Raw genomic sequence first — 26736 nt, 5'->3', positions numbered from 1 at the left:
AAGAAAATTGTGTCTTGCCTACAATCAAGCATGGTGGTGGTAACATCATGGTCTGGTGCTGCTGGTACTGGGGAGCTGTTCTTCATTGAGGAAAACATGGACTACAACCTGCAAGCAGAACATGATGCCCTCCTTCTAGAAACTGGGCCAAATCACAGGTTCTAAAATAATAAAACCCAAAACACACCTCCAATATGACAACTGCCTTGTTGAGGAATGTGAAGGTGAAGGTGGAGTGGACAAGTATGTCTCCAGACCTGAACACTATTGAGCACCTGTGGGGCATCCTAAAGTGGAAAGTGAAGAAGCACCATGTGTCTAACATCCAGCATCTCTGTGATGTCATTATGGAGGAGTAGAAGAGGATCCCTGCAACAACCTGTGCAGCTCTGGTGAACTCGATGTCCAGTAGGATTAAGGCAGTGTGAGATAACAATGGTGATCACACAGAATATTCACACTTTGGACAGTTTTTACACCTTCACTTATGGTGTACTTACTTTTGTTTTCAGATATTTTGAAAATAATGGCTGTGTGTTGAGTTATTTTTTAGAGGGCAGTAAATCTGTACTGCTGTACAAGCTGCACATTGACTACTTTTAAATATATCCAAGTTTCATTTCTATAGCATCTAGAAAATCTATTACAGTGGCTGCTGAAATGTAAGGGGTGTATTTACTTTTGTGAGATAACATATATATTATATATAAATGTCAGTCCAAACAGTTCAAAACAGTTTTTAAGATTTTTCATGAGCCATGTAGACTTTAGCATTTTCCTTCCTGTAAAATTTGTACAAATTTACCTTAATTTCAAAACGCCAGAAAAACTGTAATGGAAGGAAACAATGCAGAAGAATCTGTATGCGCTCTGTTCTACTGCATTTCTGTATAATAATGATGCTTTATATATCTGTATATCTTTAATATTTCTAAAACAAGTTAGTTAAGGATATTTAAATATATTGTCTCTGAACGTGGACAAAATGAAAGAGATGGTTATGGACTTCAGGCGAGCACAGAGCGACCAATCTCCACTGATTATTGATGGATCCTCAGTGGAGATCGTCAAGAGCACCAAATTCCTTGGTGTTCATCTGGCAGACAACCTCACCTGGTCACTCAACACCAGCTCCATCACAAAGAAAGCCCAGCAGCGTCTCTACTTTCTGAGAAGGCTGAGGAAATCACTGCCTGGTTTGGGAACTGCACCATCTTGGATCGCAAGACCCTACAGAGGATAGTGAGGACAGCTGAGAAGATTATCGGTGTCTCTCTCCATTCTATCATGGACATTTACACTACACGCTGCACCTGCAAAGCACACAGCATTGTGGACGATCACACACACCCCTCACACACACTTTTTACCCTCCTGCCATCAGGAAAACGGTTCCGAAGCATTCGGGCCGTCACAAAAAGACTAATCAACAGTTTCTTTCCACAAGCCATCAGGCTTCTCAACACACAGAAATGAAACAGAACTCTCACACACACACACACTCACTCAAATGTGTGTTACCGAACTGTAAAAATTTTTTCCTGGACTTAACACTTAACACACTCTCATCACTCATCTCAATCCATTCCACCACCATTCATTTATTTATTATTAATTATTCTCGACTGTACCACACTCTTAACTGCTGTTTCTTGCACATTTATCATTATCATTTTATTATACTGTTTACATGCTGTTTCTTGCACATTTATCATTATCATTTTATTATACTGTTTACATGCTGTTCTTTGCACCTTTGACTGCTGCTGTATTTTTTGCACTACATTGTTCTGTTTATACTCCCTTCTGGGATATAGTTTTTAGTTTGTATAATTTTTACAGTTTTCTTGTACAGTACCGTATAATCAAGTATACAGTAGGTTTACTGGTCGGCGCTATATTGGGTTTTCTGTCTTGTCTTGTGTCGTCTGTCTGCACTGTCTGTCTGCTCGATGCACTTTTTGTAGCTTGTGTTGTAGCTCTATGTTGTTTTGTATGTTGTTGTTTAGTGTAGCACCAGGGTTCCGGAGGAACGTTGTCTCGTTTTTACTGTGTACTGTGTACCACTGTGTATAGGAGAAATGACAATAAAAGCCTCTTGACTTGACTTGACCTGACTTGACTTAAATAATATTAATATTCCATATAGTATATAAATATTTATAATACTATAGGAATTTAGGAAACTGTATCTTCTGCTGTATCACCACTTATCATGAGCGTGTTCACGTACTCAGTCAAAGCAGATGCAGTGCAGGTTTAAAAGAGGATTTGAGTGCATGGCTGAGATCATGACTGAAAGAAAAAGAAACAAAATCTGAAGTTATTACACACCAGTTAACAATGATGAAGCTTCATGTACCACAAATATAACAAAGCATCTAAAAGTAAAACACCCTATAGAGCATGTCTGAGTACAGCTGAGGAGAGCAGAGGAGGAACACAGACACGACCCCCATCTTCTGGATTGATTCAGTTCTTTCGTAAAATCTTTTCAGAGAGTTTTACTTTATACCATACAGATTGTTTCAGATATGAAGATATTTCAACTAGATATTTTTTAACAGTAATTTTTTGAAAACATTTTATACATATTTCCAGTGTTGTGCTAGTTACTAAAAATTAGTAACTAGTTACAGTTACTCGTTACTTCATTCAAAAGTAATGCGTTACTTTGTTGATTATTTACACCAAAAAGTAATGCGTTACTGTTAAAAGTAACTTTTTAGTTACTTTTTTAAAGAACCTTCTTTATTGTTCCCATTAATGCCCTTTTATGCGTTATGGTCTATACAAACACAAAACTGACTTAAACACAAAGTCATTTTTAAACACTATTTTATTTAAGTCAGACCAGCACAAACTGAATATATCACAAGGATTTCTCAAATAAATAACAAAACAAGCTGAATTATATATTCACAATCAAAAACTAAAGTGGCTTCTGCTGTTGTGTTGAGCTCTTAAACATGTTCCTTTCACAGCTGAAGTATGAAAACTATCAACAATGTAGAACAGAACACCAGGTTAGCTTCTAGCTTCTAGCTACTAGCTTCTAGCATGGAGTTTCTGGAGGATCTTCAACAGATTGGAGTTGCTGTTATCACAGTAAATACGAGCTTCGAACCAGAAAGACACAGCTTACATTTGACTAAAAAGTTTTTGTCTTTATACTCAACTAAAGTGAATGACCATATTTCCACTTTGAGAAACTCGTCTTGCTCTCGCCTTGACTCGCCATTACTGCTGCACAGACCTGAATAAACGGAGACACGCCCACAGTGCGTCTTCTTCGTGTTTACAGTGGTTCATCCACCAATCCTACAGTGCGTCTTCTTCAGGTTTACAGTGGTTTATCCACCAATCCTACAATGCGACGCTGCTGTAAGCAGGTTAGGCTGTAGTCTACACTTCAGCCCAAATTCATTCATTTAAAAAAGTAACGGGTAACGCATCATACGGTAACGAAGTTACTTTATTTTTAAAAGTAACGCGTTACAGTATTAGTTACTGTAAAAAGTAATGCGTTACCGGTAACGCGTTACTGCCCAACACTGCTTATTTCATAGAAGTATCGTATCAAAGATACTCACCTTGAAAGTATTGAAAGTATTGCTCATCAATATCGACAACACCAGTTGAAATACTTTAACTTTAACTGTGTGCTGTGATGTGAAATCAGACACGGGACTGCAGACTGCAGCTCACTGGAAGTATTTAATGTTTCTTTTGATAAACACACAACAAATCAGATAGATAAAGAAACCTCACACAAAAACTTCAGTGAGAAGAAAAAAAAAAAAGATTTCAGCTGCTTCCTTTAGGGGGCGCCACAGCGGATCATCCTCCTCCACACTACCCTGTCCTCTATTTCTGCTTCTTCAAAACAAAAAAATATATAAAAAATACATAAATATAAAAATTAATTCATAAAAAAATAACCAGTGTATCAAAAATGTAGGAGAAACCCACCACTCCAATGAGATTACAATTCAGAAAGGGAAGAGGAGGAGTCAGAACAGGAAGTGACATCAGCTTCTATTATCAAGGCATTTAAGAGAAGCACCCATTTTGATCAGGTAACTACATTTATAAACACAGATATGAGTATAAACAAGACAAATCAACAGTTTAGTATGAATTCAAACAGGACATGTAAATTTAACAGGGTAAATTATACACCTGTTACATACATCTATAGGTTTAAAACGAGGAAAAGGTTTGTCACGTGTCATTGTTAAATAGCGGCGATGTGGGCGTGGCTAAATGGCGTTGATGTGAAGCGGAATCCAGAGAGGTGCAGTGAAAGTTTATAAGTTAATAATATGTTGATATGTAAATATTCATCGTGTTTTGTCTGTATGTTTTACTGTCAAACTACTGTTTTAAACGTTTTTACAGTAGTATTATTATAGAAAAGTTTTTTTAACAAGATTGAAGCCTATTATACTTTTGAAGACGTTTGCGGAAGTATATCTTCCCGTGATGCATTGCGGCATTGACCAGATTAAATAAATATAAAATTCTTAAAGAATTAAACATTAAAACAGACAGTATTGTGATCAAAATGATGCCTAAACACTACAATTTACAATGTAACCCAAATTTAGTTAGTGAATATTTTTTTCAACTACCATGATAGGGTCAACTGTACAGATCTCGTTATATAAATACAGTGTATAAAATATTTGAGTTTTGGTCCGGGTCGGGACTCAATACACGTCTCTTCATAATCACCTGCTCTCACATTCTCTCTCTATCCCCCGACCTGGACCACCTTTTAATGTGTTTCATTATTTAACCTGGATTTCCTTTTAAAATGTTTTTTATTTTTTAACACTGACATATTTGTCATGTGACAAGTATTTCAGGCAGTTGAAACAAGTCGGACAGCAATATCAGGATGAGATCAGAGAGATAAGGCAGAGAGCTGATGTGTGTGGAATGAAGCTTATTGCTGTTCTCTTTAGCCTACAGATATGGAAACTGCTCTGAGGCAGATTCTCCAGCAGAACCAGAAGAAGAGGAGATGCAGAGAAGAGATAACATCAAGGTAGATACATTCCTCTACATGTAGATGTACACACATGAAGCTTCTCTGTTCATCAGCATTCTGTTACACAGAAACTGGTCATGATTGAGATCAAACTGCCAGATGAAGGACAGCAGACTGAAGGACACAAAGAACCATCAGAAATGGATGAACAATATCACTGACAATGAAGCTATAAGAACAGATAAACAACCCTATAATATATTACAGTGTTTTATATGTTGATATAAATAACTAATAGAGGAAAAGTAGATTCTTAATCACACACCGCTTGGCATTTACCTCAATATAGTTGACACTTTTCTAAATGTATTACAAAAACTAATAATTGATTGTAGATGTAGAAGATGCCCCTCCACCTCAATTTCTTGCCTCCTGCTTTCTGGAAAATGTTTTCTTTTTCTTGAATGCATATATTTCCGTCCGTCCGTCCCTCCCTCCCCTCGGATTTGCCCGCTTTGTCCCGGCCTGCCTCTGGGTATTGTTCTCTTCCACTGGAGGTCACTCTGTGGAGCTGGGGATGGTTTCATAACAACAGCCTGAAGATTCATGAAATGACGGAGTAACACAGAGCTTTGAGGACGGATTTGGACTGTAGTTAATGTTAGCAGTCTGCTACGCTGATTCAGGATATGGATGGATGGAAGGAACTTGCGTTTAGAAGAATGTACTGTAATTACTAGTTCAAGTCAAGTCAAGTCAAGTTTATTTCTATAGCGCTTTTCACAACAGACATTGTCTCAAAGCAGCTTTACACAAATCAACAGTTTAGTATGAATTCAAACAGGACATGTAAATTTAACAGGGTAAATTATACACCTGTTACATACATCTATAGGTTTAAAACGAGGAAAAGGTTTGTCACGTGTCATTGTTAAATAGCGGCGATGTGGGCGTGGCTAAATGGCGTTGATGTGAAGCGGAATCCAGAGAGGTGCAGTGAAAGTTTATAAGTTAATAATATGTTGATATGTAAATATTCATCGTGTTTTGTCTGTATGTTTTACTGTCAAACTACTGTTTTAAACGTTTTTACAGTAGTATTATTATAGAAAAGTTTTTTTAACAAGATTGAAGCCTATTATACTTTTGAAGACGTTTGCGGAAGTATATCTTCCCGTGATGCATTGCGGCATTGACCAGATTAAATAAATATAAAATTCTTAAAGAATTAAACATTAAAACAGACAGTATTGTGATCAAAATGATGCCTAAACACTACAATTTACAATGTAACCCAAATTTAGTTAGTGAATATTTTTTTCAACTACCATGATAGGGTCAACTGTACAGATCTCGTTATATAAATACAGTGTATAAAATATTTGAGTTTTGGTCCGGGTCGGGACTCAATACACGTCTCTTCATAATCACCTGCTCTCACATTCTCTCTCTATCCCCCGACCTGGACCACCTTTTAATGTGTTTCATTATTTAACCTGGATTTCCTTTTAAAATGTTTTTTATTTTTTAACACTGACATATTTGTCATGTGACAAGTATTTCAGGCAGTTGAAACAAGTCGGACAGCAATATCAGGATGAGATCAGAGAGATAAGGCAGAGAGCTGATGTGTGTGGAATGAAGCTTATTGCTGTTCTCTTTAGCCTACAGATATGGAAACTGCTCTGAGGCAGATTCTCCAGCAGAACCAGAAGAAGAGGAGATGCAGAGAAGAGATAACATCAAGGTAGATACATTCCTCTACATGTAGATGTACACACATGAAGCTTCTCTGTTCATCAGCATTCTGTTACACAGAAACTGGTCATGATTGAGATCAAACTGCCAGATGAAGGACAGCAGACTGAAGGACACAAAGAACCATCAGAAATGGATGAACAATATCACTGACAATGAAGCTATAAGAACAGATAAACAACCCTATAATATATTACAGTGTTTTATATGTTGATATAAATAACTAATAGAGGAAAAGTAGATTCTTAATCACACACCGCTTGGCATTTACCTCAATATAGTTGACACTTTTCTAAATGTATTACAAAAACTAATAATTGATTGTAGATGTAGAAGATGCCCCTCCACCTCAATTTCTTGCCTCCTGCTTTCTGGAAAATGTTTTCTTTTTCTTGAATGCATATATTTCCGTCCGTCCGTCCCTCCCTCCCCTCGGATTTGCCCGCTTTGTCCCGGCCTGCCTCTGGGTATTGTTCTCTTCCACTGGAGGTCACTCTGTGGAGCTGGGGATGGTTTCATAACAACAGCCTGAAGATTCATGAAATGACGGAGTAACACAGAGCTTTGAGGACGGATTTGGACTGTAGTTAATGTTAGCAGTCTGCTACGCTGATTCAGGATATGGATGGATGGATGGAAGGAACTTGCGTTTAGAAGAATGTACTGTAATTACTAGTTCAAGTCAAGTCAAGTCAAGTTTATTTCTATAGCGCTTTTCACAACAGACATTGTCTCAAAGCAGCTTTACACAAATCAACAGTTTAGTATGAATTCAAACAGGACATGTAAATTTAACAGGGTAAATTATACACCTGTTACATACATCTATAGGTTTAAAACGAGGAAAAGGTTTGTCACGTGTCATTGTTAAATAGCGGCGATGTGGGCGTGGCTAAATGGCGTTGATGTGAAGCGGAATCCAGAGAGGTGCAGTGAAAGTTTATAAGTTAATAATATGTTGATATGTAAATATTCATCGTGTTTTGTCTGTATGTTTTACTGTCAAACTACTGTTTTAAACGTTTTTACAGTAGTATTATTATAGAAAAGTTTTTTTAACAAGATTGAAGCCTATTATACTTTTGAAGACGTTTGCGGAAGTATATCTTCCCGTGATGCATTGCGGCATTGACCAGATTAAATAAATATAAAAATTAATTCATAAAAAATAACCAGTGTATCAAAATTTAGTTAGTGAATATTTTTTTCAACTACCATGATAGGGTCAACTGTACAGATCTCGTTATATAAATACAGTGTATAAAATATTTGAGTTTTGGTCCGGGTCGGGACTCAATACACGTCTCTTCATAATCACCTGCTCTCACATTCTCTCTCTATCCCCCGACCTGGACCACCTTTTAATGTGTTTCATTATTTAACCTGGATTTCCTTTTAAAATGTTTTTTATTTTTTAACACTGACATATTTGTCATGTGACAAGTATTTCAGGCAGTTGAAACAAGTCGGACAGCAATATCAGGATGAGATCAGAGAGATAAGGCAGAGAGCTGATGTGTGTGGAATGAAGCTTATTGCTGTTCTCTTTAGCCTACAGATATGGAAACTGCTCTGAGGCAGATTCTCCAGCAGAACCAGAAGAAGAGGAGATGCAGAGAAGAGATAACATCAAGGTAGATACATTCCTCTACATGTAGATGTACACACATGAAGCTTCTCTGTTCATCAGCATTCTGTTACACAGAAACTGGTCATGATTGAGATCAAACTGCCAGATGAAGGACAGCAGGCTGAAGGACACAAAGAACCATCAGAAATGGATGAACAATATCACTGACAATGAAGCTATAAGAACAGATAAACAACCCTATAATATATTACAGTGTTTTATATGTTGATATAAATAACTAATAGAAGAAAAGTAGATTCTTAATCACACACCGCTTGGCATTTACCTCAATATAGTTGACACTTTTCTAAATGTATTACAAAAACTAATAATTGATTGTAGATGTAGAAGATGCCCCTCCACCTCAATTTCTTGCCTCCTGCTTTCTGGAAAATGTTTTCTTTTTCTTGAATGCATATATTTCCGTCCGTCCGTCCCTCCCTCCCCTCGGATTTGCCCGCTTTGTCCCGGCCTGCCTCTGGGTATTGTTCTCTTCCACTGGAGGTCACTCTGTGGAGCTGGGGATGGTTTCATAACAACAGCCTGAAGATTCATGAAATGACGGAGTAACACAGAGCTTTGAGGACGGATTTGGACTGTAGTTAATGTTAGCAGTCTGCTACGCTGATTCAGGATATGGATGGATGGAAGGAACTTGCGTTTAGAAGAATGTACTGTAATTACTAGTTCAAGTCAAGTCAAGTCAAGTTTATTTCTATAGCGCTTTTCACAACAGACATTGTCTCAAAGCAGCTTTACACAAATCAACAGTTTAGTATGAATTCAAACAGGACATGTAAATTTAACAGGGTAAATTATACACCTGTTACATACATCTATAGGTTTAAAACGAGGAAAAGGTTTGTCACGTGTCATTGTTAAATAGCGGCGATGTGGGCGTGGCTAAATGGCGTTGATGTGAAGCGGAATCCAGAGAGGTGCAGTGAAAGTTTATAAGTTAATAATATGTTGATATGTAAATATTCATCGTGTTTTGTCTGTATGTTTTACTGTCAAACTACTGTTTTAAACGTTTTACAGTAGTATTATTATAGAAAAGTTTTTAACAAGATTGAAGTATATCTTCCCGTGATGCATTGCGGCATTGACCAGATTAAATAAATATAAAAATTAATTCATAAAAATAACCAGTGTATCAAAAATGTAGGAGAAACCCACCACTCCAATGAGATTACAATTCAGAAAGGGAAGAGGAGGAGTCAGAACAGGAAGTGACATCAGCTTCTATTATCAAGGCATTTAAGAGAAGCACCCATTTTGATCAGGTAACTACATTTATAAACACAGATATGAGTATAAACAAGACAAATCAACAGTTTAGTATGAATTCAAACAGGACATGTAAATTTAACAGGGTAAATTATACACCTGTTACATACATCTATAGGTTTAAAACGAGGAAAAGGTTTGTCACGTGTCATTGTTAAATAGCGGCGATGTGGGCGTGGCTAAATGGCGTTGATGTGAAGCGGAATCCAGAGAGGTGCAGTGAAAGTTTATAAGTTAATAATATGTTGATATGTAAATATTCATCGTGTTTTGTCTGTATGTTTTACTGTCAAACTACTGTTTTAAACGTTTTACAGTAGTATTATTATAGAAAAGTTTTTAACAAGATTGAAGTATATCTTCCCGTGATGCATTGCGGCATTGACCAGATTAAATAAATATAAAAATTAATTCATAAAAATAACCAGTGTATCAAAAATGTAGGAGAAACCCACCACTCCAATGAGATTACAATTCAGAAAGGGAAGAGGAGGAGTCAGAACAGGAAGTGACATCAGCTTCTATTATCAAGGCATTTAAGAGAAGCACCCATTTTGATCAGGTAACTACATTTATAAACACAGATATGAGTATAAACAAGACAAATCAACAGTTTAGTATGAATTCAAACAGGACATGTAAATTTAACAGGGTAAATTATACACCTGTTACATACATCTATAGGTTTAAAACGAGGAAAAGGTTTGTCACGTGTCATTGTTAAATAGCGGCGATGTGGGCGTGGCTAAATGGCGTTGATGTGAAGCGGAATCCAGAGAGGTGCAGTGAAAGTTTATAAGTTAATAATATGTTGATATGTAAATATTCATCGTGTTTTGTCTGTATGTTTTACTGTCAAACTACTGTTTTAAACGTTTTTACAGTAGTATTATTATAGAAAAGTTTTTAACAAGATTGAAGTATATCTTCCCGTGATGCATTGCGGCATTGACCAGATTAAATAAATATAAAAATTAATTCATAAAAATAACCAGTGTATCAAAATGTAGGAGAAACCCACCACTCCAATGAGATTACAATTCAGAAAGGGAAGAGGAGGAGTCAGAACAGGAAGTGACATCAGCTTCTATTATCAAGGCATTTAAGAGAAGCACCCATTTTGATCAGGTAACTACATTTATAAACACAGATATGAGTATAAACAAGACAAATCAACAGTGATGGTGAATGGTGTGAATTTGTCCCTGATGAGCAAGCCGTGGCGACTGTGGCAAGGAAAACTCCCTTAGATGTTATGAGGAAGAAACCTTGAGAGGAACCAGACTCAAAAGGGACCAATTTATGATGTTGAACAAGAACAGGGTAAAGAAATATCACGTGTCCTCCACAAACAAAACAAGGTGTGGTGAGCCTCTCACCTACTGCAGCCAAACACTTCCTCTAACAAGCCTTTTCTGCTTTTCCAGTTCAACTTTTATCACACTTTATCCACCACAGTAGATGTTCATTCATAAATTAGGCATGAAAGCAAATAAAGGCCTAACAAAAAAATGTAAAAATAAATCCAGAAATCACAATGTATGATTTTTAACTATTTATTTGTATGATACAGCTGCAAATAAGTATTTGAACACCCTGCTATTTTGCAAGTTCTCCCACTTAGAAATCATGGAGGGTCTGCAATTGTCCTCGTAGGTGCATGTCCACTGTGAGAGACATAATGTAAAAATAAATCCAGAAATCACAATGTATGATTTTTAACTATTTATTTGTATGATACAGCTGCAAATAAGTATTTGAACACCCTGCTATTTTGCAAGTTCTCCCACTTAGAAATCATGGAGGGTCTGCAATTGTCCTCGTAGGTGCATGTCCACTGTGAGAGACATAATGTAAAAATAAATCCAGAAATCACAATGTATGATTTTTAACTATTTATTTGTATGATACAGCTGCAAATAAGTATTTGAACACCCTGCTATTTTGCAAGTTCTCCCACTTAGAAATCATGGAGGGTCTGCAATTGTCCTCGTAGGTGCATGTCCACTGTGAGAGACATAATGTAAAAATAAATCCAGAAATCACAATGTATGATTTTTAACTATTTATTTGTATGATACAGCTGCAAATAAGTATTTGAACACCCTGCTATTTTGCAAGTTCTCCCACTTAGAAATCATGGAGGGTCTGCAATTGTCCTCGTAGGTGCATGTCCACTGTGAGAGACATAATGTAAAAATAAATCCAGAAATCACAATGTATGATTTTTAACTATTTATTTGTATGATACAGCTGCAAATAAGTATTTGAACACCCTGCTATTTTGCAAGTTCTCCCACTTAGAAATCATGGAGGGTCTGCAATTGTCCTCGTAGGTGCATGTCCACTGTGAGAGACATAATGTAAAAATAAATCCAGAAATCACAATGTATGATTTTTAACTATTTATTTGTATGATACAGCTGCAAATAAGTATTTGAACACCTGAGAAAGTCAATGTTAATATTTGGTACAGTAGCCTTTGTTTGCAATTACAGAGGTCAAACGTTTCCTGTAGTTTTTCACCAGGTTTGCACACACTGCAGGAGGGATTTTGGCCCACCTCCACACAGATCTTCTCTAGATCAGTCCGGTTTCTGGCCTGTCGCTGAGAAACACAGAGTTTGAGCTCCCTCCAAAGATTCTCTATTGGGTTTAGGTCTGAGACTGGCTAGGCCACGCCAGAACCTTTATTTGCTTCTTACAGAGCCACTCCTTGGTTATCCTGGCTGTGTGCTTGGGTCATTGTCATGTTGGAAGACCCAGCCTCGACCCATCTTCAATGCTCTAGCTGAGGGAAGGAGGTTGTTCCCCAAAATCTCGCAATACATGGCCCCGGTTATCCTCTCCTTAATACAGTGCAGTCGCCCTGTCCCACGTGCAGAAAAACACCCCCAAAGCATGATGCTACCACCCCCATGCTTCACAGTAGGGATGGTGTTCTTGGGATGGTACTCATCATTCTTCTTCCTCCAAACACGTTTAGTGGAATTATGACCCAAAAGTTCTATTTTGGTCTCATCTGACCACATGACTTTATCCCATGACTCCTCTGGATCATCCAAATGGTCATTGGCAAACTTAAGACGTGCCTGGACATGTGCTGGTGTAAGCAGGGGAACCTTCCGTGCCATGCATGATTTCAAACCATGACGTCTTAGTGTATTACCAACAGTAACCTTGGAAACGGTGGTCCCAGCTCTTTTCAGGTCATTGACCAGCTCCTCCCGTGTAGTTCTGGGCTGATTTCTCACCTTCCTTAGGATCATTGAGACCCCACGAGGTGAGTTCTTGCATGGAGCCCCAGTCCGAGGGAGATTGACAGTCATGTTTAGCTTCTTCCATTTTCTAATGATTGCTCCAACAGTGGACCTTTTTTCACCAAGCTGCTTGGCAATTTCCCCGTAGCCCTTTCCAGCCTTGTGGAGGTGTAAAATTTTGTCTCTAGTGTCTTTGGACAGCTCTTTGGTCTTGGCCATGTTAGTAGTTGGATTCTTATTGATTGTATGGGGTGGACAAGTGTCTTTATGCAGCTAACGACCTCAAATAGGTGCATCTAATTTAGGATAATAAATGTAGTGGAGGTGGACATTTTAAAGGCAGACTAACAGGTCTTTGAGGGTCAGAATTCTAGCTGATAGACAGGTGTTCAAATACTTATTTGCAGCTGTATCATACAAATAAATAGTTTAAAAATCATATATTGTGATTTCTGGATTTTCTTTTTTTAGATTATGTCTCTCACAGTGGACATGCACCTACGATGACAATTTCAGACCCCTCCATGATTTCTAAGTGGAAGAACTTGCAAAATAGCAGGGTGTTCAAATACTTATTTGCAGCTGTATCATACAAATAAATAGTTTAAAAATCATATATTGTGATTTCTGGATTTTCTTTTTTTAGATTATGTCTCTCACAGTGGACATGCACCTACGATGACAATTTCAGACCCCTCCATGATTTCTAAGTGGAAGAACTTGCAAAATAGCAGGGTGTTCAAATACTTATTTTTCTCACTGTATAATGCATAGAAAAGTATTTATTGTTATAAACATAACTGTTATACGTTCTCTGAAACTTAAAAAAAAATGTGTGGAACACATGTACAGTTCATGTCTGAAAGAATAATTTAATAGAAATGACCATGCATAGGTTTCCTGTTCAACATGTATTTCATGTAGTTCTAACACTCTCATGTCACTTATGTTTCAGTTCTGTTGGGATAAAAAAAACTTGATAAAATGTGCTGGAATGTTTTAATGTTTGTGAGAAAATACAGAGACTCTGAGGGTCCTGTGTTTTATTAATCATTCACGTCTCCCTCATCAGTTATGAAATTCATGTAAATGCATTCTTAATGTGTTAAAGTCACGAGAGATGCAAATAGTACTCTTTAAAGGGTGAATAAGTTGTTTTTGGATGTTTAATAGTATGAAGTGAGTTCAGTATGTGCACCACATGTGCTAATCACACATTCCATGCTAATGATAAAGACAACAAGGTCTCATAGTGACTACGATGCAGTGTATCTGGGCGAAATACAAATATAACACATATTTGTGATAAATGTGATCATGTAAATGGTTTATCAGTTAAAAATAGGTGTTCTAAAAGCTGGAGTTGATTAAAGGAAGTTTCATATACATTCCTGTATTAAAAAAATGCTGACAGCATCCCAAAGAGCTAATAAGTTAAAATATGCACATAAAATCTATTGTAACAGTTAAGTCGTGTTTAGATTAGGTGAGTATTTACAGTGAGGAAAATAAGTATTTGAACACCCTGCTATTTTGCAAGTTCTCCCACTTAGAAATCATGGAGGGGTCTGCAATTGTCCTCGTAGGTGCATGTCCACTGTGAGAGACATAATGTAAAAAAATAAATCCAGAAATCACAATGTATGATTTTTTAACTATTTATTTGTATGATACAGCTGCAAATAAGTATTTGAACACCTGAGAAAGTCAATGTTAATATTTGGTACAGTAGCCTTTGTTTGCAATTACAGAGGTCAAACGTTTCCTGTAGTTTTTCACCAGGTTTGCACACACTGCAGGAGGGATTTTGGCCCACTCCTCCACACAGATCTTCTCTAGATCAGTCCGGTTTCTGGCCTGTCGCTGAGAAACACAGAGTTTGAGCTCCCTCCAAAGATTCTCTATTGGGTTTAGGTCTGGAGACTGGCTAGGCCACGCCAGAACCTTTATTTGCTTCTTACAGAGCCACTCCTTGGTTATCCTGGCTGTGTGCTTCGGGTCATTGTCATGTTGGAAGACCCAGCCTCGACCCATCTTCAATGCTCTAGCTGAGGGAAGGAGGTTGTTCCCCAAAATCTCGCAATACATGGCCCCGGTTATCCTCTCCTTAATACAGTGCAGTCGCCCTGTCCCACGTGCAGAAAAACACCCCCAAAGCATGATGCTACCACCCCCATGCTTCACAGTAGGGATGGTGTTCTTGGGATGGTACTCATCATTCTTCTTCCTCCAAACACGTTTAGTGGAATTATGACCCAAAAGTTCTATTTTGGTCTCATCTGACCACATGACTTTATCCCATGACTCCTCTGGATCATCCAAATGGTCATTGGCAAACTTAAGACGTGCCTGGACATGTGCTGGTGTAAGCAGGGGAACCTTCCGTGCCATGCATGATTTCAAACCATGACGTCTTAGTGTATTACCAACAGTAACCTTGGAAACGGTGGTCCCAGCTCTTTTCAGGTCATTGACCAGCTCCTCCCGTGTAGTTCTGGGCTGATTTCTCACCTTCCTTAGGATCATTGAGACCCCACGAGGTGAGTTCTTGCATGGAGCCCCAGTCCGAGGGAGATTGACAGTCATGTTTAGCTTCTTCCATTTTCTAATGATTGCTCCAACAGTGGACCTTTTTTCACCAAGCTGCTTGGCAATTTCCCCGTAGCCCTTTCCAGCCTTGTGGAGGTGTAAAATTTTGTCTCTAGTGTCTTTGGACAGCTCTTTGGTCTTGGCCATGTTAGTAGTTGGATTCTTATTGATTGTATGGGGTGGACAAGTGTCTTTATGCAGCTAACGACCTCAAATAGGTGCATCTAATTTAGGATAATAAATGTAGTGGAGGTGGACATTTTAAAGGCAGACTAACAGGTCTTTGAGGGTCAGAATTCTAGCTGATAGACAGGTGTTCAAATACTTATTTGCAGCTGTATCATACAAATAAATAGTTTAAAAATCATATATTGTGATTTCTGGATTTTCTTTTTTTAGATTATGTCTCTCACAGTGGACATGCACCTACGATGACAATTTCAGACCCCTCCATGATTTCTAAGTGGAAGAACTTGCAAAATAGCAGGGTGTTCAAATACTTATTTTTCTCACTGTATAATGCATAGAAAAGTATTTATTGTTATAAACATAACTGTTATACGTTCTCTGAAACTTAAAAAAAAATGTGTGGAACACATGTACAGTTCATGTCTGAAAGAATAATTTAATAGAAATGACCATGCATAGGTTTCCTGTTCAACATGTATTTCATGTAGTTCTAACACTCTCATGTCACTTATGTTTCAGTTCTGTTGGGATAAAAAAAACTTGATAAAATGTGCTGGAATGTTTTAATGTTTGTGAGAAAATACAGAGACTCTGAGGGTCCTGTGTTTTATTAATCATTCACGTCTCCCCTCATCAGGTGGTGAGGGAACTACATTTTAGAGGCACCATTGGGATGAATGCAGTGCGAGTTGGCTTCCAGTGACGACAGTCTGCTTCCAGTGCCATTCACCCTCCTACTCAGCCCAGGTGACCAGTGGAGTGAAGATGTTCAGGAAGGAAAGTGCCAGCAATCTGAGGTTGGGTTTACAGGATTTTCACCATTCTACTTCCTGTTTGGAAGGTCCCCGAGATCACCTGTTGATCTACTGTTCTTGACACCGGAAACAGAAACCATTGTTTATACGGTGTAAGAAAAGAGATGAAGACAAGGAATGCAGGAAGAATTGGAAAACACCAGACAGACTAAAAAAAGATAGCAGAAAGAAACAAGAGGAACTATGATGGGAAGGTGTGAGGTTCTATGTTCTGTCCTGGGGATCGTGTTTAAGTAAAGATCTTGACACCTAGAGGTGGAACTGGGAAGCTTTGAAACTATTGGGAAGATGTTGTACACACAGTGATCAGTCAGGTGGGAGGAGAGGGACCAATTTATGATGTTGAACAAGAACAGGGTAAAGAAATATCACGTGTCCTCCACAAACAAAAACAAGGTGTGGTGAGCCTCTCTCACCTACTGCAGCCAAACACTTCCTCTAACAAGCCTTTTCTGCTTTTCCAGTTCAACTTTTATCACACTTTATCCACCACAGTAGATGTTCATTCATAAATTAGGCATGAAAGCAAATAAAGGCCTAACAAAAAAAATGTAAAAAATAATAAAGCTTACAGCACCTGGTATTCCCAGGTGGTCTCCCATCCAAGTACTAACCAGGTCCGATCCTGCGTAGATAATTGATCTGGCAAAACATTCCAATGTTGGCATGTGTACTTGGCATATCTATCTATCTATCTATCTATCTATCTATCTATCTATCTATCTATCTATCTATCTATCTATCTATCTATCTATCTATCTATCTATCTATCTATCTATCTATCTATCTATCTATCTATCTATCTATCTATCTATCTATCTATCTATCTATCTATCTATCTATCTATCTATCTATCTATCTATCTATCTATCTATCTATCTATCTATCTATCTATCTATCTATCTATCTATCTATCTATCTATCTATCTATCTATCTATCTATCTATCTATCTATCTATCTATCTATCTATCTATCTATCTATCTATCTATCTATCTATCTATCTATCTATCTATCTATCTATCTATCTATCTATCTATCTATCTATCTATCTATCTATCTATCTATCTATCTATCTATCTATCTATCTATCTATCTATCTATCTATCTATCTATCTATCTATCTATCTATCTATCTATCTATCTATCTATCTATCTATCTATCTATCTATCTATCTATCTATCTATCTATCTATCTATCTATCTATCTATCTATCTATCTATCTATCTATCTATCTATCTATCTATCTATCTATCTATCTATCTATCTATCTATCTATCTATCTATCTATCTATCTATCTATCTATCTATCTATCTATCTATCTATCTATCTATCTATCTATCTATCTATCTATCTATCTATCTATCTATCTATCTATCTATCTATCTATCTATCTATCTATCTATCTATCTATCTATCTATCTATCTATCTATCTATCTATCTATCTATCTATCTATCTATCTATCTATCTATCTATCTATCTATCTATCTATCTATCTATCTATCTATCTATCTATCTATCTATCTATCTATCTATCTATCTATCTATCTATCTATCTATCTATCTATCTATCTATCTATCTATCTATCTATCTATCTATCTATCTATCTATCTATCTATCTATCTATCTATCTATCTATCTATCTATCTATCTATCTATCTATCTATCTATCTATCTATCTATCTATCTATCTATCTATCTATCTATCTATCTATCTATCTATCTATCTATCTATCTATCTATCTATCTATCTATCTATCTATCTATCTATCTATCTATCTATCTATCTATCTATCTATCTATCTATCTATCTATCTATCTATCTATCTATCTATCTATCTATCTATCTATCTATCTATCTATCTATCTATCTATCTATCTATCTATCTATCTATCTATCTATCTATCTATCTATCTATCTATCTATCTATCTATCTATCTATCTATCTATCTATCTATCTATCTATCTATCTATCTATCTATCTATCTATCTATCTATCTATCTATCTATCTATCTATCTATCTATCTATCTATCTATCTATCTATCTATCTATCTATCTATCTATCTATCTATCTATCTATCTATCTATCTATCTATCTATCTATCTATCTATCTATCTATCTATCTATCTATCTATCTATCTATCTATCTATCTATCTATCTATCTATCTATCTATCTATCTATCTATCTATCTATCTATCTATCTATCTATCTATCTATCTATCTATCTATCTATCTATCTATCTATCTATCTATCTATCTATCTATCTATCTATCTATCTATCTATCTATCTATCTATCTATCTATCTATCTATCTATCTATCTATCTATCTATCTATCTATCTATCTATCTATCTATCTATCTATCTATCTATCTATCTATCTATCTATCTATCTATCTATCTATCTATCTATCTATCTATCTATCTATCTATCTATCTATCTATCTATCTATCTATCTATCTATCTATCTATCTATCTATCTATCTATCTATCTATCTATCTATCTATCTATCTATCTATCTATCTATCTATCTATCTATCTATCTATCTATCTATCTATCTATCTATCTATCTATCTATCTATCTATCTATCTATCTATCTATCTATCTATCTATCTATCTATCTATCTATCTATCTATCTATCTATCTATCTATCTATCTATCTATCTATCTATCTATCTATCTATCTATCTATCTATCTATCTATCTATCTATCTATCTATCTATCTATCTATCTATCTATCTATCTATCTGAGTGAAGGAGTGAGAGAACTTTACATTTTGACAAACTGTTGGCAAAATCACACCTTAACGCTTGGTGATTATTAGCTACTGGTTTGTTTACTACAGTTGCTAGGATACAAACAAAGTCCAGAGTGATTGATTGATTGCTGTGCTGTTTGTTGACACACTGATTATGTAGGAAATATGACCACATCACCCTGTTTTAATCAGTCTACACTGGCTCCCAATCAAATCTCGCATTGATTATAAAATATTACTACTGACGTATAAAGCACTTAACGGTCTCGCACCACAGTATCTGAGTGAACTTCTGTACCAGTATGATCCTCCACGCCTACTTAGATCAAAAGGTGCTGGCTATCTGTTGGTTCCTCAAATAATGAAGACTACAGCAGGGGGCAGATCTTTCTCTTATAAAGCCCCACAGTTATGGAACAGCCTTCCAATCAGTGTTCGGGACTCGGACACAGTCTCAGTGTTCAAGTCGAGGTTGAAAACTTATTTATTTAGTCAAGCCTTTTATCAGTAGATTTTTCTTAGGTAAAGGCTCAGATCTGGAGGGAACATGGATATAGAGTGTTTGGTGAACTGGTATATTTGTATGCTGTCGTCCCCTCACATTCACACGTTCACTCAGGTTTGTTGACGGTGATGTGGTGGGTCGTCTCTTATCCCAGAGATCCCTCATGTCTGTGTTACCTTCTGGTTCTCCCTTTTAGTTATGCTGCCATAGTGAGTCTTGCCGGAGTCCAAACTGCACAGTGACATTAACTTTCATACACCAATAGTTACACTTAATAATCCATATCCTTCTCTCTCTCTCTCTTTCTCTTTCGGTCGAGTTAAACCTGCTCCTGAGGCTCCAGTGACCACTGTTCCTGCCCCTCTCCCCTCCATGGATCTTCACACTTCTGTGCAGCTCGGGACGGTCTCTCATCAACACCTTGGGTGGTTCCATATAATTCCGGAGTAGAACGGGTGCTTTTGAGGACGGATTGGACTGTAGTTGGTGTCAGCGGTCTGCTGCACTGACTCGGGAGTGCAGTTTGCTTCTGATCATCATCACTGGGACAAACATACTTACAAAGAACATATTTACATTTAATCACCGCATTATCTGTGTAAAGCTGCTTTGAGACAATGTTCATTGTTAAAAGCGCTATACAAATAAAAATGAATTGAATTGAATTGAATTGAATTGAATTGAATTGAATTGAATTGAATTGAATTTTCATTACTCTGCCAGTCACTACATCAGAGAAACAGCCACTAAACAATGCAAATTATTTTCTTTAACTTAATAATTATTTTCTGGAGCAATATGAGACCAGCTCTCTCATCCACACTCCCCAAAAACATCAGTTGTTTGTACAGGATGAAGGCAGTATACAATTCTCATCACAGTGTTAAATGAAACCTGACACACTGCTCACATCCTCACACATCTCCTTAATAGGCCAGATGTGTGAGCTATTCTACTGCACATCTCTACTTTGGTCTGAGAGACCACATATTTCAAAACAAATGATTAATAATATTTACACAGAATTAAGCAACAAGCTCACAATGCCACTAGAGGGCAGTGTGAGACTGACAATTGTTAATGTTACGTGTGTAATGTGTGTTACAATTCAACTTTTTCTATAACTAATGCAGTTCCTCTTCTTCTACTTTTTTTTTCCTTTTTTCTATTTTTCTTCTTCTTCTTTCGGCTTATCCCATTAGGGGTTGCCACAGCGGATCATCCGTCTCCATACCACCCTGTCCTCTACATCTGCCTTTTTCAACCCAGCTACCTGCATGTCTTCCCTCACCACATCCATAAACCTCCTCCTTGGTCTTCCTCTTTTTCTCCTTCCTGGTGGGTCCATCCTCAGCATTCTTCTACTGATATACCCTGTGTCCCTCCTCTGCACATGTCCAAACCATCTCAAACTCACCTCCCTCGCTTTGTCTCCAAAACGTCCTACATGCGCTGTTTCTCTAATAAACTCATTTCTAATCCTGTCTATCCTGGTAACTCCCAACGAAAACCTCAACATCTTCAGCTCTGCTACCTCCAGCTCCACTTCCTGTCTTTTACTCAATGCCACAGTCTCTAATCCATACAACACCACAGGTTTAACCACAGTCCTATAAACTTTCCCTTTGACTCTTGCAGATACCCTACTATCACAAATCACTCCTGCTATCACTCTTCTTCACCCACTCCACCATGCCTGCACTCTTTTCTTCACTTCTCTAACACACTCTCCATTACTCTGCACTGTTGACCCCAGGTACCTGAACTCCTCCACCTTCTCCACCTCTTCTCCCTGCAACCGCACCACTCCACTGCCCTCCCTCTCATTCACACAAATGTACTCTGTCTTACTCTTACTGACTTTTATTCTTCTTCTCTCCAGCACGTACCTCCACCTCTCCAGGCTCCTCCATAGGCACTCCTCCGACGAGCAACAGGTTGGCAAGTGTTGCTTGGATGGATTGCTGTAAGTTTGAGTATCATTAACAGTTCAGGAACTAGTAGGTCTCCTAGTCACATTTTTACACATGGGAGTCATAAGTCCCACTCACCATGCAGAGTACAAAACACTCTTCTAAACCAAGGAGACAATGTAGCTGTGGTGATATGACACAAATGGAAGTGTTGAAGAAAGCATTTGCACATTTAAATCATATGGGTCAAACTCCCATCATGCAGATTACAAACCTTTTCTATGAAATTAGTCCAGGGATCTGAGCAGGCATAAATGGCTGGAAGCCCTGAAGGTCAGCAATTCCTATATTTTTTAATGGGCCTCAACATTTCAGTATTATCCCTAAAGACCATTTTCTAACCATGCAGAATCTAACAGATCCACTTTAAATGACCACTTCTACCCAAACAGTAACACAAAAAATTCTTGTTGACTCAAGTCTCTTAGACAGATGAAGTAGTGCATGGACCCCAACTGGTGAGACAGGGTAGCTTTAACTGAGAGAAGCCACAAATATCATCTAGTCATTTGTGAAATATGCATCAGAAGAGTGAGACTACTTGTCCAGTGAACATAGGGATAAGTTTATGTAGTATAATGTTTCAGAAGCTTTGAAGATTACCCACTCCTGGTCTTACACCATGTTGCAATTCCACAGACCTGTATGTGATCAGCTGTGCTGGAGGGGAATTAGCTCAAATGGTAGAGCGCTCGCTTCGCATGCGAGAGGTAGCGGGATCGATGCCCGCATTCTCCAGTGCGGTCCAGAAGACTAGCTATTCTGGTGCTAGTGTTGAATGAATGTATGTACTGCTTCTTTTGAAATTCAAAGTGTAATTCTTTTCCCTAAGGTAGCACCACATGAGGCACAATAAAGCAATTGATTAACTCTCAGAAAAGGATCTTATTAAGAAAATACAACCAGAATGGCCCGCACGGGGATCGAACCCCCAACCTTGGCGTTATTAGCACCACGCTCTAACCAACCAATAGAATAGCATGTACACTGAATAAAATGCATGCGTTTGAATTGAATGCACACTAAATAAAACAGAAGATAATCACTGGACTCATTTACACAAAACTTAGAAATGACAGATTTTTCTTCATCTGTCAGAGAAGGAAGGTCACATTTATGTCTCTGCCACAGTGTGGGGCTTTTTTTGATTAGGCTACAAGTTCAGCTACTAGGTAGCTCACTTTGAGATCTCTCTCATTCACCTTTGTGTTTGTTTTTTCATTAAAGTTAAAGTCATTAATTCTATTGTTATTGTCATTAATAAAATAAATTCTCATCACAGTGTTAAATGAAACCTGACACACTGCTCACATCCTCACACATCTCCTTAATAGAACAGATGTGTGAGCTTTTCTACTGCACTCTGGTCTGAGAGAGAGAGAGAGAGAGAGAGAGAGAGAGATCATAAACATATAAAACAAATGATTAATTATATTTACACAGAATTAAGCAACAATCAAGTACTGACAGTGCCACTAGAGGGCAGTGTGAGACTGACAATTGTCAATGTGACCTGTGTGTAACAATTCAACTGTTTCTATAACTAATGCACTTCTTTTTCTTCTCTTCTACTTCTTCCTCTTATTTTTATTATTAGTATTATTAGTGTTATTAGTTTAAAGTTTCTTCTATTCCAAGCTTTGATCTTTATTTAAAAAGTCCAGATTCACAATGTAGAACTGCTGCAAGATTTCAGTGGTAACATACAGCACGTTTTTGTAAAGTAAGTGACTAAAAACCCCAAAGGAATTTTCCTGGCACTTTATAAAAGTTATTATAGAACAACCATCAATTAAATGCAGAGAAGCTCCTTTTTTAATAACACAGTTTTTGGTCCTGTGTATTTGGGTGTGTTTTAATTTTAGAGCATGTTGTATTTAATAACCTTTGCATGTGTTTAAATGCTTTTTTTTTTTCATGTTTTCTCCCTGAAGCGTTTACTAAGAGCTTACGAGCACCAGCTCTTCAGTTCCAATCCCCCTCTTAATAACATCATTATGATGCCACAGCTATAGAATTATACAGATATGCAGTATAACAGAGAGCTGCATCACAGACATTTCATACAGCGTGAATGAATGCCGTTAACTAAAGCAGGAAACCCAGTGAACACAATTCAACAAGTCTCTTTTCACTGCAGCCACAGCTGCACCGCCACATTCATCATCTCTAGCAGAAGCTTCAATATTAACCTCATAAAATATCCCCTGGTTTCCATGCGTTCTTATGCATTTTTTCCTTCCTATGCTTTTCCTGGTCCTCCCTTCATTCACAAACCAGCCTCCAACCATCACAAACCAGCGTCCAACCATCAAAAACCAGCATCCAACCGTCACAAACTAGTGTCCAACCATCACAAACCAGCATCCAACCATCGCAAACCAGCATCCAACACTCAGTTTCCTGAAGGTATTGAACCTTGAGTCTGGTACCTTTCAAATATTATTCTGTCTGTCTGTCCATCTGGCCATCTATTTGTCAGCTTTTTTGTTGGATCTATCTGTCTGTCAGTCTTATATTTAGTCTGACTGCTTGTCTTTTCTATTTACCATGCTGTCTGTTTGTCTGTCTGTCTGTCAATCTTGCCTACACTGTTTGTAATCTTAGTTTCTTACAAATTCCCTGCAGATTGTTCCACCAGAACACAGCTCTTTAACACTGCAGCAGCACTTTTATAAGTCAACCGCGTATATAATTAAACCGTGAACATAACATGTCCGTGACTTTTGTGTGTTCATCATTTGGCCTACACATGGTCACCAAGGCAAAAGTCTAGACAAATGCTGGATTCGAATGACCTGCCTACTTTGTGCACCAAACAGAAAGATTGCCATTGGTTTCCTTTTAATGCAGGCAAGCACCATTCGACTCATTGATGGATGTGCAGAGGTCATGGAAAACCTTCCATAATCAAGGCTGAGAGGATAAGGTGACGGACCTAAAATCCGTTGTGGTCTCCCTGCACCGTGTTAAATTCATGCCTACTACATTTGTGATCTCAGTTTCTTACAAATTCCCTGCAGATTGTTGTGCCAGAACACAGCTCTTTAACACTGCAGCAGCACTTTTTTTAATTGATACCCGTAGATAATTAAACCGCAAACAAAATTTTCGTCCTAGACATGGTCACCACGGCAAAAGTCTAGGTTGCATTTGACATCACTGGCTTAAACACTTGTTTTGTTATCATGATAGCTGAGCATGGTCTCTGAATGAATCCATTACATAGTAACCCAAATTCAATTAAAGCTTCATCTAATATTGATAAGAACCCCACTGCGTTTCCCAACGCCGTTTGGAAGCCAGAAAAGTAGATCTGAAGAGAAGAGTAGATCATGCCACAAAACATGGGTCCCGTGTTGGATGTTTGGAGTGAGCCGAGTGGTGCAGCGGAAGCGTGCTGGGCCCATAACTCAGAGGTTGAGGGATCGAAACCATCCTCTGCTAAATGTTACCAGTTTCATACCTCAGTCCCCTTTCCAGCTCAGAGTGGGGAATTGACTGGAATGATCCTACTATTTTCCTTCATATTGGTTGGACTATTTTGCAAGATTAAATGATCATAGCAACCAACAAAATTTCCCTACAAATGAAAATGGAGCTTGACAAGGAAATTGTGATCACCATTGGGTTGATGCAAGCAAGCACCAGTTGACTCATTGATGGATGTGCAGAGGTCATGGAAGACCTTCTATAAACATGGAAGAGGGGATAAGGTGATGGTCCTGAAATCTATTGGGGTCTACCTGTGCCATGTTTAAATCTTGTTCACCCCAACAAGATTATTGAGGGCAGAAGTTGGGTTCGTCCGGGATATGAAACCAGGGGCCTCTCGAACCCAAAGCAAGAATTATACCCATAGACCAACGAGCTAGGAGAAGGGAGCACTGGCTGCATGGCAAAGGTCTTAATGGTTACTTTATGGTGTCTAGCCAACACTGCACTCTGGGAAATGGGAACGTGCAGCAAGCTAGAAACAAGTTATCACAGATACAGTGTTCTGATCTAAGTTTATTTTCAGTAAAATCTGGGCTTGTCCGGGAGTTGAACCCGGGACCTCTCGCACCCGAAGCGAGAATCATACCCCTAGACCAACAAGCCTTGCTGTAAAGTAACCGAAAACTTTAAGGTGTCCAGTCAAAGCCGCCCTCTGTAACTGCAAGAAACAGAAAGGCTCATTAGAGATTTGAACTTCATTTTAACTTTTGTAATAAAATGTCACGGTACATTGGAAACACGTCTTCTCTTATCCATGCTAACATTTTAAAACCGTTACATGGTGCTACCTAAAATGTAAGATCAGAGAAGAGCTAGACTATTCAGTCCAACACTTGGCATTGATTTACCACTGGATTGATACTACACCCTGCACATGTAGGTGAAGGGAAGACGAGATCCAAACAGCCAGAGGTCCAAGATTCTTTTTGTTTCTTTGTAATTAATTTACAGGCTGTTTAGCATAAAACCAGAGTAAGTTTAAGGTGTTCAGGCAATTTTGGGCTCAGTAGCTTCAGGAAAAGAAATCGCCCCTGAAGGATTTTAATCTCTTTGGTGAGATTAAAATCTACTTAATTTACTTACCTCTCAGAATGAGAGGTAAGTACACATCAAGGCTCTTCTCTGTTCTGGCACCGAGGTGGTGAAATGAACTTCCCCTAGATGTCCGTACAGCAGAGTCCCTGACTATCTTCAAGCGACGACTGAAGACCTACCTCTTCCTGAAATACCTAAATTAGCACTTTCCAAGTTTATAGAGTTCGAGTTATATTTATATTAAGTTTGTAATCTTGCGTACCAGTGTAGATTTATTCATTACTAGAGATTTAAAGCACTTTTGTACGTCGCTCTGGATAAGGGCGTCTGCTAAATGCCACAAATGTAAATGTAAATGGTGATGTAAGGGAACGTGTAGCAAGCGAGAACCAAGTTTAGCCATACAGCGTTATTACAGCTTTT

At 37.8% G+C, this 26736-nt stretch overlaps 3 long non-coding RNA genes and 2 other non-coding genes across 5 annotated transcripts; 4 read left to right on the top strand and 1 right to left on the bottom strand.

Moving 5' to 3' along the window:
* The first annotated feature begins 4206 nt into the window (after positions 1-4206).
* Positions 4207-5199, top strand: LOC124383030. The gene is made up of 3 exons (XR_006925193.1): positions 4207-4297; positions 4971-5053; positions 5125-5199. It is a non-coding gene; the product is annotated as an uncharacterized LOC124383030 (long non-coding RNA).
* Positions 5200-5821: 622 nt separating this feature from the next.
* On the top strand, positions 5822-7008 carry LOC124383029. Its single transcript, XR_006925192.1, has 3 exons — positions 5822-5987; positions 6661-6743; positions 6815-7008. It is a non-coding gene; the product is annotated as an uncharacterized LOC124383029 (long non-coding RNA).
* A 540-nt stretch (positions 7009-7548) lies between these two features.
* LOC124383033 lies at positions 7549-9018 on the top strand. The gene is made up of 3 exons (XR_006925196.1): positions 7549-7681; positions 8306-8388; positions 8460-9018. It is a non-coding gene; the product is annotated as an uncharacterized LOC124383033 (long non-coding RNA).
* A 13427-nt stretch (positions 9019-22445) lies between these two features.
* trnaa-cgc lies at positions 22446-22518 on the top strand. Its single transcript has one exon. It is a non-coding gene; the product is annotated as a tRNA-Ala (tRNA).
* A 3291-nt stretch (positions 22519-25809) lies between these two features.
* On the bottom strand, positions 25810-25881 carry trnap-cgg. Its single transcript has one exon. It is a non-coding gene; the product is annotated as a tRNA-Pro (tRNA).
* Positions 25882-26736: the final 855 nt, after the last annotated feature.

This window comes from Silurus meridionalis, chromosome 3 (assembly GCF_014805685.1).
Source record: "Silurus meridionalis isolate SWU-2019-XX chromosome 3, ASM1480568v1, whole genome shotgun sequence".
Lineage (NCBI taxonomy): Eukaryota > Metazoa > Chordata > Actinopteri > Siluriformes > Siluridae > Silurus > Silurus meridionalis.
This window is presented reverse-complemented; position numbering and strand designations above follow the sequence as displayed.